We start from the raw sequence: 17,395 nt of genomic DNA, 5'->3' as shown, positions 1-17,395 counted from the left end.
ACAAACAACTTGGAAGCAAGTTCAAACTGATTATAAGACTATTTACCCTGACTTGTTCAGCGCTGCCGAGGGCCTGGGTTCCAGGGTGCTGTGATTTAGTTAACACTCTGCGTGTTCCTGGGGCAGATGGAGAGTGTCCTTGGATGTCATATAGAATAATCACAGCTGGTGGAGGAAGCCGTTCTACCTCAGCCTTAGCACAAAACCCAAGGACCTAAAGATTGAAGGGGTCCTGACAAGATCCTTACTGCAGCCAGGGTTAGGGCCAGAGCCCTCTGTCCATGACCCAATTCAACAGGATTGATTTGAAGAGCCTAATCAGAGCTGACTGAAATTCCATAAAATACCGCACTATATTAATATAATACTCAATCCAATTACACCCCTGAACTAATGACTTGTAACTGTCTCCTAAAGATCACTTATTCAGCTTGATGAGTGTTAAATAAAGCATAATAAAAGGGACGTTTTCCAGCCGAAAAGTAACCCAAAGGCTACAGATGTATACTTATACTCATTTTAATGCTGTTCCAAGACATAGCTACTATACAAGATAATGTGTATTTGTAATGCATAAGTAATTAATTATTAACATAAATTCTACTTACACGTGTTTTTTAAAAAGTAACATGAAAGTGACATGATATAATGTACAGTGTTCTACAACTTGCTTCTTTCACCTAGCAACGTAATCTTGACATCTGTCCTTGATGGTCTATATGGTATATTCATTAATTTTAACTGATGTATCAAATCAGTTCCCTTAGTTTTTTGGCCGATCCGTTAGGTTAAAAAAGAAAAAAATGGCAGCTCACGTCCTTTTATTGTACATTCGTTTTTACAACTAATGAGGTTGAATATATTTTTCAGCCATTTGCAGTTTCTCCTGAGAATTGCTTATTTTATTTCTTTTGCGATTTTCAAGTACATTATTTATTTTTCTCATTAACTTGGGAGCACTCTTTAGATAATGGACAGTAACACCCTTTATTCTGTGATGTATGATTCAAGTATTTTGTCCCAATCTGTCATTTCTCTTTTAACTTTGTTTATGATTTTTTTTTTTATAAAGTCAACTCTGTCAGGTTTTCCTTAATGGCCTCTGGATTTCCCATCTTGTTTACAAAGAATTTCTAACCCAAGATGACTGAAAAAAAAAAAAAGTTCATTCATATTTTCTTCCAATACTTGTGTAGATTTGATTTTTATGTTCAGAGCTTTATTCCATCTGGAATTTACTTTTGTGTATGGTAGGACTCCAGATGGACTGCCGGTTGTCCCAACGCCATTTCCTGAGCAGTCTGCCTTCAGTCACTGATTCAAAATGCCTCCATATTATCTGCTGAATTCTCCTATACTCTTAGGTCTGTTTCTGGACTGTGATCTTACTGATTATTTGATTTCTCGATCACCACACTTGTGCACTCACTGTGTCACAACTGCATACTGCTTACGATGAATAGTTCCTTTTGACCTCCACGAGGGCAAGTCCTCACTCATCTTCAATTTTTGTTTGTTTGTTTTTTGTGGTTGTTGTCACCTGCTGCTCTTCCAGATGAACTTTAGAGGAGACTGCTCAAGTTCCATTCCTGGGGTCGCAGTGCAATTTACATTTTTAAAAAACTGAATGAAATTTTACATCTTAAATGCATCTGATTTAAAACACAAAGTTTGGGGGTGCCTGGGTGGCCCAGTGGGTTAAGCCTCTTGCCTTCAGCTTGGGTCATGATCTCAGGGTCCTGGGATAGAGCCCCAAATTAGGGAGTTCAGCGGGGAGCCTGCTTCCCTCTCTCTCTCTGCCTGCTGCTCTGCCTACTTATGATCTCTCTCTCTGTCAAATAAATAAATAAAATCTTTAAAAAAAAATGAAGCACAAAGTTTCATAAGATAAAATACTTTACAATACTTTTAAAAGTTAAACGAGCATAATGAGTAGGATATTTTGTTATTATTCTTGTTATATTAAGACTTTCAGGGGATAAATGGAAATATATCCTGTTGACTGGCTGCTTGGGTAACCAAATGGTAGCAATTCTGTGCTAGGATATGACAGTACATGTTATGAGCACATAGGAATAATATGTGGCATAGTCCCTGTCCTTGGAAATGTACAACCTAGTTAACCAGGCAGGACATTTATCCATATACATATAAGGCATATGGATTCACACAATATACATATTGATATAAGTTAGCATATATTAAGAATCAAATGAATTACTATAGAAAATAAACATTTCAAAGAGAGGAGAGTTACAGTAGGGAAAGCCCAGAGGCTCACTCTCTCTCTCTCTCATCTTATGGAAGGGACCATTAAGGCCCAGTCAGGTTAAGTCATCGAGCTAAGTAGCAACAGAAAACATCAGGTCGGCTGATTCCCTTCCAGTGACCTTCCCACGGCATCAGGCTTTTACACACTTCTTTTGTTGACCATTTTAGAATGATCTAGAAATCCGTATCACTGAAGCAGCAGAGTCTTTTTAGAAAACTCACATTGATAACTGTGTCAATACCCACAAACCAGTTTCCCCAAATCAGTTAAAAAGGAAAAGGTTGCATTCATACAACTCTATTACAGGGATGCCTTTTGATATATGTGACATCAAATAACAGATATTAATGATGTTTCACTTTTCAACCACTGGTTTTGACATTAGAACACACAGACTGTGACTAAGTAATAAAATGCAAGGATTTTTTTTTTTTTGGCCCCTTTAGGCACAATTCATCCCCTTGTCATATTTTAAAGCCTCAGGTAACAAACCCTAAGACCCACAGGAATCTTTACACCTGTGGAGAAGAGATTTCTAAAACTCAACATCAAATCCACTTTTGATTTTCCCTTGAGTTTGTTTCTGTCAATGTTAGGCAGGTAACACATTTCAGCTTTTAAGCCATGAAGTGATCCTTTTTTTTAGAAAAAAATTGCATTCACAGCTTTAATCTTATATTTCCATGCGTATTGAGTTAAATGTTGTAAAACTATCAATTCTGTCAAAACCTAGCAAAGAGAAAACAGGACACCATGCAATCTTAATGTCCAAACTGACTAGTGATTATCAGAAATTAAATGTGCAGGAATTCCAAATCTTTTTTGATCTGAGATGTCTAGATAACTTTTGTTTTTCCATAATTGTATGAGGTTTCTACATAGTATTTAAGAATCAATTATATTGCAATTGATGTAATTAACTCTAATAATCCATTAAAAGTCAGTAGGAGGGCTATTCAAGTCAATAGAAAAGAAGGAGTATATTATGAAGGTGTTATTAACCTATACAGAATTTTACTAGACATTTTCTTTTCTTACATAATAAATACACAGTGGTTAGGAAGGCTGTCATTATAATTTAATGTGAACAATAGCCCATCACTTCTTTTCCTATGCAACCCTTAACTAATTCCATGTACCATGCACAAGTAAAATGAAACCTTTTCTAATCAGGGTACAGTCATATCAATCATCTATTACTCCACGATTAAAGAAGAGGTCCTTACCCAGCTAAGTGGGAGAGAATTGGGTGCTTAGCAGAAGTTTCAGACCCACCTTTTCTTTTAGTTGACAAGTCTCCATTTCTGAAGGCTGTCTGCACAGTGTAACTAATCAAAGAGTAAACAGCCATCCAGAAAGTTCTGTATTCTGAACAAGTATTCAGAATGCTCCAGCAACCATCAAATCATCATTGAAGCAAGGCTACACACCATCTAGAACTTTGAAGTGCTCAGCAACTTTTGAATTAAGTGAGATGAGACCTACTCACCCTCATGGCATTCTACATACCCACACCACTTCCTCATCGTCTTGCCTGGCCCTAGCTGTGACCCTTACAGGTATTTAAAATAGCCAACCTTAGTAGAGCTGGCTCATCATCCCTGGGACTCCAGGTCACAGAGCAAGGCCTAGGGGCTCAGCCTGCTTCCCATCCCTTCTCCATCCCTGGCTAAACAAAGTCAGGAGAATACAATTTCATCACTGATCAACAACCAGACTGTCCTCTGGAAGGACCTTCATCTCTCACTCGGTCCCAGTTCTGCTTTTCCAATTCGATACCGACCAAAAATAACATCTGCATGGGAGGACACTTCCTTATCATTCTTAGCCACTGACCTTACTATAGACTTCATTCGGAATATACAGTGTCAGCTTCTCCTGGCTTCACATATGCATCACAGTAGCTACCCCAGCTGTGTGGACAGCAAGCATTATCAGGAATAACACCTTTGACACCAAGAACAGCAATGCTCACAAAAGAGCCACCGGGGTTTTGTGTGAAAGAGCATGGTGCTTAGAATCACAAGACTTGGGATGAACACAGGCTTTGCCAAGAGCTAGAGATGTGATCCAAGGACTATCACTCCTGTCTTCTCATCTGTAAAGTGACTAGGAAGGGGATCCCTATCCTAGGGCTGTTATTAAATTAGCCCCATTGCATGAGGATTGCATGAGACCAGCATGGGAGAAACAGGCTTGTGAATCAGAAAACATCACACGAATCTGAGACTGTGCTCACAGCATGGTTCGGTCACCAAGAACTCTCGAAGCCAAGGAGAAAAGGGATAAAACAATAACCCTCACACTTTGGTGCACATGAGCTTCATCTCGAGACGTATTTCAAAGCTCACATGCCTGTTTTCCTGGTGAATCCGATCTGAACCCTAAGCCGAGAGGCCCCAGAATAGGCAGTTGGCTGAAAATGGCTTCCCATTCATTCATCAGGTATTTCAAGCACTAGGAAGTCTTAGAGGATACAAATAATGACAAGATAGAGCTTATTGTGGAGCGACTGCAGATCTACATGCAGAAAGAAGACAACCATCCAGAAATAGATAAAATAGAAGGCTCTGTGTGGCACAGTAGAAAAGACAGCAAGTAGGTGAGACCTCTTGGAGCTTGTCCCTAGAGCCCTGACATACATAAATCTGTATTCCCTGGAAGGAAATTCTGGTTCGCTCTGGCTCCTCAAGTAAGCACGGCTGGTGCCCTGTGTCCCCTCCCCCACGAACCTTATCTCCAGGCCCCAGAGTCACCATAAGTCGTGGAGTCTCGGCCAGGAATCAAGGAGAGCGTGCGGGTCCCAACCCCTCTCCTGGAAAAGCCAGGCCTCACGGTGAAGTGGCATCTCTGACTCAAAGGGTTCATCTCAGAGATGGAACAAAGAACCCTTTTCGCTCTGGAGAGCTCCTGATTTATGTGGTCCAGGCAAAGATGGAAGAAACCCACCAGAGGCATGGGCAGCCACAGTGACTAGAATGAGACTTCCCCTCTGAAGGTTTCACTTTGAATCTCCTCCCTAAGGCCAGTCCCGGAGAGAGAATCTGGACACAGCAAAGCAGTGGCTTCAAAGTCACAGCAACTTTCCACATGCCTGGGAGGGGATGGAGAATGTCACCTTCCTTTTTTCTGAAACTCCCATCGTCACTTTGTATAGGTCGCAAGAACACAAAGAGGCTTGGTCCCAGAGTCAGGAGACCTGGGTTGTCGTCCTGCCCCTGTCAGTGTCGAGCTAGGCAACAGCCTCCCTTTTCTTTGGCCACATCGTTTTCCAAAGAGAAAAAAAAAAAAAAAAAATCAGGATCCTGACGTCTACGTGAGCTACTTCACAGGGTGAACGTGGGGGCTAGATGAAAAACTTCTTTGAAAAGTAGAAAGTGCCACTGAACTGTAAGACATTAATATTAAAGGCCCCAAGGGAAAGGGGCGACCTCTGAGTTACCCAGTTTGGTTATGAATATCGTCCCCCCCCATTTGCTCAAGTTCTCACAGTTATGAATATTGTTCCCCCCAAATTTGCTCAAGTTCTCGCTGCTGCTCTGCTTTGAACGTGGAGTTACCTCCAGAGCTTGCTTTGCACAAACAGACCCGCAAGACTCGCCCGCAGGTGCTCCGGAATGCCCTCCGGCTCTCTCCAGGCCTCCAGACGCTTGAAATGCTCCCACCCGGCCCACCCCGCTACACAGACCCGGAGGTACCCAAGAACATCTGACCCCTGTCGCATTCATGTGACACCTTTGTTCAGTGCTGCACTCACTTGAGAGGGGAAAAAAATACCTCAACCAGGAAATACATCTTTTACTGCTATTTCATCCTCCCCTCACGTGGCGCTGGAATATCGCTTTAAAGAACATTCTTGTGGCCTTTCCAGTTCTTTTCCTTTAGGTCTGCAAACAGGAGTAACCCGTCCGAGGGGAAACGACTCCCCAGCAGAGCCGTTCTTCAAAGGGGACTTCTTCGGGCAGGAAAAGGGAATGTCTGATACCAGAGCTGAATAAACACCGTCATCCAGCCCAGTGCCAGACTGGAAAACCAGGCCCTCTGAGCAAGCAGCCGGCCAGCCGCGCACCTCAGACACGCTCGGGCTCGGGCCCGCCCGTCCCCGTCCTTCTCGGTCCTTCTCGGTCCTTCTGGCTCTCTCGCTCTCTCTCTTTTTCCCTCTCTTCCATGCTGTCATCTTCTTCACCTGATGCCTTAATGTTCTTGGGTCTCTAAGTATGGTTTGTATTATTCTTCATTGACTGAGCTAATGGGCTCTGCAAGTTTTTGAATCACAAACCATTCCGGCATCTCTACTCCTGCAGCTCACCTTACCCCCCTGTACCTCTAGTCCCCCCGTCACCAACGCGCCTCAGAAAGTGGGTCCTCCTCAAGACAGAACAGACAATTCACACACCGTGCTGTAAGCCCCGGATGCATGGCTGACAAAATCCTAGAGCTGGATGGACCCTCCAGAGGTCATTATTTTCAGGGGGGAAAAAAAATGACAAATTCACAGACTCGGAAAGAGAATTGTCTACGCCGGGTTTTGAAAGAGTCCAGAAACTATAAACCCATTTACAACTCAGTTTAGTGTCTCCGTCTACAGAAGTACTTCTAAATGTCTAAGCTAAATTTATACCATAATTAGTTTTTCCATGAGAATAGCTGGTCATGAGTGAAATTCCAAACCATAGGTCATAACAGGGCTCAGGTTTAGAAATTGGAATTTGTCTTTTCCATACTGGAAAATTATGGGGTTTTTCTTCTTAAACAATTATAGCCATAAACTTATGGTTATTCAGATAATCTGGACACTAACTAGTTTTAACTACCTGTATATCCATACATGCTCACATGGACAGAGACAATTCTGTGTGGATTTCATGAAACACATTATCAAATCAATTAGGTCTTCAGCCACCCAAAAAGTTGTCAGAGGATCTCACACCGATTGGTTTGTTCTTCGTGCTTAAACTCTTCCTTAAATATCTCTTTGAAAAAGCAGTTCTTTGATGATAAATAAACTTGGAAAAGGTTTATAAAAGTCTCCAGTCCCTAATTTTAAAATTAGAAGTCAATTCTTTAATTTACTTAGCTTCTATCCATAACTGGCTTCTGGCTCACTCCTTATTGTAATTCGTGACCGTCCCATATAAAATGCCTCTCTAATTGGCTTTACAAACTTCAGATTTCCAGAGAAGCAACAACAAAAAAGAGTCAAAATAGAGAAATGGTCAGTCAATACCTGGTCAGTAAGGGACTTCTGGGACCCAAAGCATTACTCCTTTTTTCTCTAATAGTAAGCTCTTAACCTCAACCGCTCAGTTATTTCCCATGTCCCATCAACATTTACGCATTGGAAGTTATCTTCTCAAAGACTAGTAGAGCCCTACACTATATGTTTGACCAGTCTGGATGCCTTTGATTACTGCGGGGTGATCATAAGAACAATCCAATGGTCCTTGATGTCATTAATCACCACCAACAGAAAAGTCCGGAGTAGCCATGAATTGGTAAACTTATTTTCCTATTTGCCAAGAGCTGTGCAGTGTCTACTTTAGGAGAAGGAGAAAAAAATTCTAATTCAGCTGCTCTGATGCCATATGACAAGCAACACCTGGATATTTAGAACTAATCTCAACAACAAATAGATTTTTTTATATGTTTTTTGTATAGACACCACATTCAACGGCTTGGCAAACAAAGAGCAGTAAAAGGCAGTGACTATTTTTAACCAGCAGGAGTCTAAATCGCGCGCAGATTGGGTTCTGGGTTACGCAATCGTTGGTGCAAACATCCCCTTAGATGGGCTGAAGGGACAAGGTGGGAGACGTTCATTTCACTTACCTTTGCCCGGGTTTTATTTGTTCTGCAGATAATAAACTTTGGACTTCTTTACCCAACCAGTCATCTTGCACAAACAGTAAACTCTCTCAAAACTTTCTGTTTCCCACGAGACCCTTGAGAAAACAAAATGGGGGGGGGGGCGAGGCATGATTAAAATCTACTTTCTTTGGTCAACATCCTAGAATTGAGCAATTTCTTGATATCTTAAAAGGGACTGTCTGGCGTCAGGTTGAGAGTTAGTAAACTCCCTATTGATCAAATGACTAAAATCCGTACTAACGGCCGTCAGGCTTCTGAAGTGGCAAACTCGTTCTGTAAGTGTTTCCTGATCTTCCACGCAGCATCATGAAAACCTTACCCACATTTATCCTGCGTAAGCAGCACTTGCTAAACTTCTAGATCACACAGTTCTATCAGCAAAAAGATTTGAGACATATACAATTTGTGCGTTTTCCCTTATAAATTCCATGTGTATTACAGTACTCAGCGTATCAAAAATAAACACACCCTGGGGCACTTGGCTGGCTCCATTGGTAGAACACTCAATTCTCAATCTCAGGGTCATTAGCTCAAGCCCCACACTGGGCCTTGACCTTACTTAAAGGCAGATATATACATATCGCTCCAAAAAAAAAAAAAACAAACAAAAAACTTTAAGATGAAATTTTAAAATAAAATAAACAGAAGATTTACTACCTTCCTTCTGGACTTTAAGGGATCATTTGAGATTCTCCACGGGGTACCAGTATTCTACTTCTGAACACAGTGTTTTAAGAACCCAGTGACTGGAGCACCTGGGGGGCTCCATGGGTTAAGCGTCTGCCTTTGGCTCAGGTCATGGTCCCAGGGTCCCAGGATCGAGCCCCGCATTGGGCTCTCTGCTCAGCGGGAAGCCTGCTTCCTCCTCTCTCTCTGCCTGCCTCTCTGCCTACTCGTGATCTCTGTCTGTCAAATAAGTAAATAAAAATCTTTAAAAACACACACACACATTTAAGAACACAGTGACCTACCACTGTCCCAAACTCAATCACCACCTTGCCCTTATCAAAACCTGTTCTCAAAAAAAGATCTGCCGTCAGTCATTAGCACCTTATGGGAATGAGGGCCCATCATTATATTAATACTTCCAGCAGGATCTGCATTTTAAGCATATGCCTAACTAGAAGAAAGCTTTATTTCATGTTAATGTAATATCAGGGATGTCAAAATAATATATGACAGTTGAAGGATAGAAAACATTTCCTGGTGGCCCCCCAATCAGACAAGTTGGGATGTCCCTTACCTAGCAGAAAGGCCATGGCAGCACCAGACTTTGTACATAAAAAGGGTTTAGGGACTGCAAATTGTTTAGAAAAGGGAAGAGTGCAGATGACACAAGTTAGGAGATTTTTCCTAAGGCCAAGCCCAAGTTTCTACTTAAATTGTATGTCATTTAGGGAGTCAGAGCAGGGAGCTAGCTAGACATTATAGAGGAAGAGCTTAAGTCCTCCAAGTCATGCCCGTGGCCCCCTCAGGACCAAGTTGGAAAAACCTTGATAAACTCCCACAAGGCTGACATGGAAAGTCAAAGGCTTTGTAGCCTCACGTTGAAGCAGAAAACTTCTATAATCCAAGAAAAAAACCCACTTTTGCCACAAACAATCAATCCCAGGTACTGACGTAGCTCAAGTACTTAGGTTTACATGAATTCACAAGAAGAGTTTTCCCAGAGAAAAGATAATCAATCATCGAGGTTATTTTCATCTTCATGAATATGTAGTTGAAATGCTTTAAAAATCAGAATAATCCAGGCGCCTGGGTGGCTCAGTGGGTTAAAGCCTCTGCCTTTGGCTCAGGACATGATCCCAGGGTCCTGGGATCGAGCCCCACATCGGGCTCTCTGCTCTGCAGGGAGCCTGCTTCCTCCCTTCTCTCTCTCTCTGCCTGCCTCTCTGCCTACTTGTGATCTCTGTCTGTCAAATAAATAAATAAAATCTTTAAAAAAAAAAAAAAGGTGGGCAGATCAGGTAGGTGCCCATGAAAAGTTATAAAATGGCATATCTAGCATCAGGCACAAAACAACATAACCCCAAACACTTGAAGTAAGTATGCCCTACCCAAATGAAGAGAAGGGTATAATTAAAATTCATGAATTTCCAGAGAAGTAGGCACAGGCATTGCAGACAGATAAATAAACTGGTGTGAGACATGGGAAGAAGTTTAACTTAGCAAATAATACCCAGGGGACACAAGATTCACTAGGATGAGAAAAGCATGCATACAGGGGCAAGTATGAGTTACAATGTTAAAGTTAATGGAGGAGTCTTGTTATATATGACAATTAAGCCAAAATTCAGTTTTGCTCGAAACATCTATGTAATTAAGGCAAAATATGTGTTATGATTGTTGGTTTTTTTTACTTAAAATATCCCCTATAATGTCCTTTCACGTTAGGTGAGATAACATAAATGAACAGACCTAAGAAAGCACGATACGATACCAGCCAGCTTCACGGCAGGGAACATGACAAGCGTGTGCAGGAATTCTGCCTGCTCTGGGACCTTTCCGGGCTTTGACCTTTGTTTCTGAAATGTCAAGGGATCTCTTGTGTCATCGTGAGCCCCCTCCCCCAGCCCCTCAGAGCTGTTACCGTGAAATGGACATGAACTATGCCAAAAACGATAAGACCTGAGGATTGCTGAACACCACCAACTCTTCTGTCAACATTCCTGTCCTGAAATCTCTTTCACTTAACAAACCTAGATCACCTTCCATTAATGACATGAGAGAGAAGAAAACTGAGGCAAATAGTCCATTATCTCTCTCCAAAAGGTAATTTTCAAGAGGGAAATGGAGAGATACCACCTGGCTAGTTTCTCCCGTGTTTTCTGGGTTCCACATTTTGCTTTGTAATTGTCACAAGTTGCTCTGCCTGGTCATGATCAAACCGCCAAAAGGAATGGAAGTTCACCAGGAGCAAAATCTGGCTTCTCAGTGTCTTGTATATTCCCCATCACAAATTTAAAAAATTAGTTTCAGCCTCCACGCAGAGCAGGAACTCAACGTTAGGCAACAGAGGATAGCCTAGTTTTTGCGCAGATGTTTTAAAGAATGCCTGGGTCGATCAGATCATCAAATGGACCGCCAAGCTAGGGATCCGATAATCACAAATTTCAATCACTTCGACTGTTGAGGAAGTCAAAATGACTAAACCACAAATTATCATATTAGCGCTTACCAGTTTAATGGCCACATACATGGAGTATTGAGATCTACCACTCAGCAGCGGATTGGGGAACCTGTCCAATCAAACTGGAGTGGAGATGGATTTTAATCTCCACAAGGGTGGAGACTGTGCCTCTGTTCCCCACTACCTATCACAGCACCTGCCACATGGTAGGTACATTCCGTAGCTTGACCACCACCATTTCTTTCCTTCCTGGAATGCACAAACCATTCCCCTCCTGTGAGATGGACCCTATTTCTCCAACTCCTGGAATCTGGGATGGCTGGTGACTACTTTGATAAACAAAACATACAAGTGACCTGCATGACTTCTAAGGCTAGGTCTTTTTTTTTTTTCTTTTGAAGATTTTTATTTATTTATTTGAGAGAGAGCATGAGCGCATAAGCAGGGGGAGCTGCAGAGGGAGAGGGAGAAGCAGGTTCCCTGCTGAGCAGCGAGCCCAATGTGGGACTCGATCCCAGGACCCTGAGATCACAACAGGCAGATGCTTAACCAACTGAGCCATTCAGGCGCCCCTAAGGTTAGGTCTTAAGAGGCCTTGGCACTCGCAGGTGGACTGTAGAGCACTTGTGCTGGCGGAAGCTGGTCACAAGGTGAGAAGGCTGATTACCAAGAGGCCAACAGGCTCTGAGGAAGCCCAAGGTAACTGTGTGGAGAGAAAGAGATTCCTGACTAGCCCCATGCAGACATATGACCCAGGAACCCTTTAGCTAGCCTCAGCTACCATCGGACTGCAACCGTATGAGGGACTCCAAGTAAGAACCATGCAGCAGAATCCAACAACCTCAAGAACCAAGAGTGATAATAATAAATTGTTGCATTAAGTCACTAGGTTTTGGAGTAGTTTATTACACAGCAACAGATAACTGGAATAGTGTTCAATGCTTATTGAATAATTTATAAAAGCAACCACTTAGAATAAAGGGTTCCCAAATGAACCCAATGAAACCCATTAAATAAATTATTAAGGTGATGTCAACAATGGTAAAGACTATCAGAAAATTGGACAACTCTGTGGATAATTAAGGCCAAGAGGAAATCTGTTACAGGGTAGAGAAAGTAATTTTTTTTGAGGGTGGAATTTTCCAGATTCACTAACCATCTTGACTACATTCATTAGATGATTGCTCAATGCTCTACTTCCCTTTACACAAAACAAACTCATGATTGTGTTCCATCCATGATTCTAGGTGCAAAGTAAGAGAAAATATATTTACCAAGAAGGAACATGGGTAACCAAGGGAAATAGATTTTGCGGAGCCTGGTTTTTCTATGAAGATTCTAACCCTTCTCTATTCTTTTAATTTTATAAAATAGACTTCGGTCCAGGTACACTGTGTAAAACAACTAAATATAGCCAGAGATCAGGGTGGGTGGGAATGGAAAAGAGAGGCTAAATACTGGGCACTAGCAGCTCTTACATCATCACATCCCCCATAATTGTGCTATTATGCACACAACACTTCAGCTAGATATGGTCACCACTTCATAATGATAAAAAGATTAATTAGTGACATGATCCATATCTTTCACTTCTTTGATGGTTGTAAATAAGTCTGAGTCATTCCACTATTATTTTTACCATAGGCACAATAGTCTTACCCCTTTTTGATGAGGAAAATAAATACCAAGAGGATGTCTTTAATCTTCCACAGGGTTTTAACTTTTTGCCTTTCTAGATGAAACCACACCAGGGTCTGGCCCTCCCTTTCCTGAGTATCCTTTCCTTACAGCTGAACAGGTCCTTTCTATTACCCAAGTCTACCCCACCCCCACCTCACTTACACAATACTCCCCACTTTGCCCCAACATGAACTCAAAAACCCCACATTCCCAAAGAGATCCCAGCTCTGCCAAAGCACAAAAGTCATGTTTAGAGCCAAATGAATAAAATATAGAAATACTTTGACTAACTCTACACAACCAACTTGATAATGTGTGTATATAGGTGTGTGTGTGTATGTATATACATATATACGTGTATATATATGTTTGTTTTAAACTACATTGAGATACGCGTTATTGGCCATCTCTACAGATCCAATAACCCAGATCATTATCAAATTCTCCACTTTTTGGCTGTGTGGACAGGACCCAGAGCTCAAGCTTAAGGTCACCTGTGGAGCTAACAGCTCTTCACAGTCACTCTGGGCAGACTAGGAAGGAAGACTGCTTAGCTGGAGAAGAAACTAGGGCAGCCATTAGAGAGAATCATCAGATTCCACAAACAGGACCCTTGAAATCTAACTTAAATACATGGGACAACTTTCTTATTTGCTAGTGATTCTGTTGTCATGCCATCCGAATCAATTCACAACAGTTTTTTGTCTGGTATTATCTAGCATTGGGGAATAGAGAATTGATTAAGATCTGCCCTCAAGAATCTAGAGAAAATGGGTTATGGAGAGACGACCACATGGATTTCCTCCCGCAAGGACAAGGAGCATTTGTGCCTGACATTTTTTTGTTGAAACTCAACAAGCACCATCTTTGTCCTTCTAAGCTCCCCTCTGTCCCATAAGGGCTGAAAGCCTGACAACTACATTCCCAGACTCCTTGGGCAGTAGTGTTTTTGGTCCTACCCGTCACTGAGATAGGATCTTGCAATCCCGGAAAGATGGAAGGAAGGGCCATTTTTCCCTATCAGGAGCTACAAGCAGGTGTGTGGGCACTGGCAGAAAGCAGACACAGGACTCCGTGTCATTCTCCTAGGCTTCAGCCCCATCGGTGCTGCAGGCAGCTGAGATCATCGGTGGCGATCTGACACCTTGCTGATGCTTTCACTTCAGATCTCCTGAAAGTCAGCAACAACATCCTTGACCTTCGTTCCCTGGTTTTCACAGTGATTCTGGTTTTCCAATCCTCTACCTCCTTTCACTGAATTCCTCCCTGATGAAATACTTTGAGTACAGTCCGAACGTGATAGGTATGTTTCAGTAATAAACACCACCCCCCAAACCCTGAATAGTACAACAAAATACAGGTCATTTCTTGTTCAGGTTATAAGCTGAGTGGTTTCTATCTTGTAGCTGTATCATCTGAAACACACCTCCTTCAAGATCCCAGTGGAAGAGAAGGAGAAAGAAACAGGAAACGTACACACACTCTTAACTCCTTGGACCAAAGGTGACCCTGTACTTTTGTTTACACTCCGTTACCAAGAATTGGTCCTTTGGCCTCAATTACTTTGCAAGAGTGAGGACGTTATGATCTTCCCAAGGGCCCAGGGAAGAGAGATCATTTGGTGAAGACATTACATTGCATCTGCCACAACAGGCTTCTATTTTTCTGACTAAACTCGCCTATAATAGTTCGTACCACATATGGCGTCCTGTAACAAAACCCTAAAATGTGTGGCATTGACTCTGTGGTCAGGTTGCTAGAAGTAGATATGTTGGTCTGCATGGCTGGAGAGCCATTACATGCAGTGGAAAAATACTTGGCAAAACTGCTGCTTTTAGTAACTTGAAAGTCAGACCACATGACTCTTAAGCTTGTAGGTGAAAAATAGTGTGTTAGTTGTTATTGGCTGCTTTGGTTACCATAATAGAAGAAGAAGAAGATATCAGGAAATAATGAACTCGGGGCGGGGGGGGGGTGTTTTTTTGTTTTTGTTTTTTTTCTTTAGCAAAGGTGAGAAGAAAAAGCAACTACTAGAGCTCCCTTCTGGTATTGATTTCTAGATTCCTCAAGGTAAATAACACTTGCTGGGAAAACAAACAATCCCCAATAGCTCAGGGACTAAGCAAATGAACATTTATCTCTCACTCATAAAAAATCTCATGTGCATGTTCCTGGTTGGGCAGCTTCTTCTGGGCTGCTCTTCTCCAAGCAGTGATTTGGGAATCCACATTCCTTCCATGCTCTACATCTTCTATGCCCGGATGACATCAAGGCATTATCTAGCCAGAAGATGGACAGAGAGAGAATAGAGAAGCTACCTGTGTCTTAACTGAGCCCCAAAGGGACACATCTCTCTTCATTACAGTTCATATTCCGCTGATGGGAACCAGTCCCCTGGTCCCATATCACCGCAAGGGAGGCCGGGAAATGTAGTCTTCTCTGAGAATTTGCACCCCAGGAGCACCACTGCTGGGCAGAAGGGGAGGACGTATCTTCATTGGCCAGCTAGGCACCTCTGTTGGGGGACTGTGATGTTCCTTTCTCTTTTTCCTGCTGTATCCTTGCCTTCCCCCACATTCATAATATAGCTTTGTGCTCCTTCTAACTCCTCTTCCCTGTCCGTTTTGACAAGTACTTTCTCTATTTTGTCTTTTGTTTGCTTTTCCTTTCCCCTCTTATTTTACTGTTAAAGATAATGAATCCGTAGCATTCTACTCTCTGAGAAATTTCTAAGCATGAGGTCAGGAGAAAAAGATGCGGCTGTCATCTTGTCCGAATTGAGAAAGGAAGTCATCCCTGTGCCTTTTCTCCCGACTCAAGTCCCATCTTATTCTCACTGTGGGAAGTGACAGGCCTGCAGAAAGGGACCGGGGCGGGGGGGGGGGTCAGAAAGATCTAACAGAGCAAACAAAATTATCTGCGAGGTTTGTGATGCTTTTCCTACTTCCTTGTTCCATGTTCTTTGGTGGTTGTTTTTTTTTTTTTTTTTCAGGGTCCGTGCTAGCTTTGGGATGAAAGTTTCAAGTGTTCATTTTTTTTCTCTTTATTCAGTTATTAATAGAGACTACCCTTCATTGCTGGATGAAAATGACAAACGTGATCCAGATGGTTTCAACTATTTGATAACACGATGAGAGAGGAGTTTCCTTCACTCACGGATGCAACTTTTATCCATTTTCAGTTTGAAGGAAAAAAAATAAGCGTTTTTTGAAAATGTGAAATTTAAATATTTATGACGTGCTAATGCCAGATTCCTCCATGAAAGGTGACGAGCCCAGGTCACTAGGGCTCCCTCACAGCCTACCTGACTCTACACTTTATTTGGTGGGGGGGGAGGGGTGAGGGGGGAGGGGTGCGGGGGGGTTGTGCTTAGGACAGAAAACTAAGGCCAAAGTTCCTATTTCAATAGTTCTGTGCTTCGGAATCATCCCCAGTGTAGTGAGGATTGGCCTGCTCAGAAATTCGAGTTTTCTAACTTTAATTGGAATCCATGTCCAGGAAGACCCGATTCTCTCAATTTTGTGTCATTATGCAGCAAAGAGTCCCAGGAAAGTCATGGCCTCTCAGCATCTTTCTATTTCTGTGTGTGCTCTCTTCTCTGGTGAGGTAGCTGACATGAAGAGAGAGCCCTGGAGCCCTGACAAGCTCCTCGAGGCTCTTTTGAGTCTAAGAGCGCTATATTTGGGGCAGCAAAAATAATAACAATACCAACATGCTTTACATCCTTGCCAGATATTGTGCAAGCCCCGTGACATTTAATCCTCTCACAAATGTTACAGAAACAGGTATGAGGATTATCGTCCCTATTTTACAGATGGAGAAACTGAGGCTTGGAGAAATGAAGTCACTCTTGAGGAGCTAGTGTTATTGATTTTTCCTTCAGGAACTTCAGCTTGATTCTATTTGACTGCTGACCCACTCTGTAACTAATCTAATTCCATAAAAAGAACCCAAAGAGTTGGAATAAGGACAATGGGAGGAGGGCAGGTCGAGCCTCAGAAAATAAGGGGTAAAAATGCAAATTTCCATAGAAATGAATCATAACAATAATAACTACCAACATTTCTTGAACACTTGCTACATGCCAAGCACTGCTCTAAATCTTTTTTATGGGTTGGGGCGCCTGAGTGGCTCAGTGGGTTAAGCCTCTGCCTGCGGCTCAGGTCATGATTTCAGGGTCCTGGGGTGGAGCCCTGCATCAGGCTCTCTGCTCAGCGGGGAGCCTGCCTCCCACCCTCCCCCGCCTGCCTCTCTGTCTACTTGTGATCTGTCTCTCTTTGTGTCAAATAAATAAAATCTTAAAAAAAAAATCTTTTACATGGGTTAACTAATCCACGGAATCTTCACAACAACCCTTAGAGACGAGTGTTATTTATTTCTGTCATCCTAATTTTTTTTTTCCCCCAAAACTGTAGTGCAGGGGAATTAAGCTTCAGGATCACACA

At 42.3% G+C, this 17,395-nt stretch overlaps 1 long non-coding RNA gene across 7 annotated transcripts in view; it reads right to left on the bottom strand.

Moving 5' to 3' along the window:
• Nucleotides 1-17,395, bottom strand: part of LOC308355758 — an 83,382-nt gene that overhangs the window by 43,146 nt on the left and 22,841 nt on the right. For all 7 annotated transcript variants that reach the window (XR_013967996.1, XR_013967997.1, XR_013967998.1 and 4 more), the window contains one exon: nt 8,102-8,214. This is a non-coding gene — a long non-coding RNA (uncharacterized lncRNA). The remainder of the gene's footprint in view (nt 1-8,101; nt 8,215-17,395) is intronic.

This window comes from Martes martes (assembly GCF_963455335.1).
Source record: "Martes martes genome assembly, chromosome: 15".
Taxonomy (NCBI): Eukaryota; Metazoa; Chordata; class Mammalia; order Carnivora; family Mustelidae; genus Martes; species Martes martes.
The sequence above is the reverse complement of the archived record's forward strand: the minus strand, read 5'-3'. Positions and strand labels throughout refer to the sequence as shown.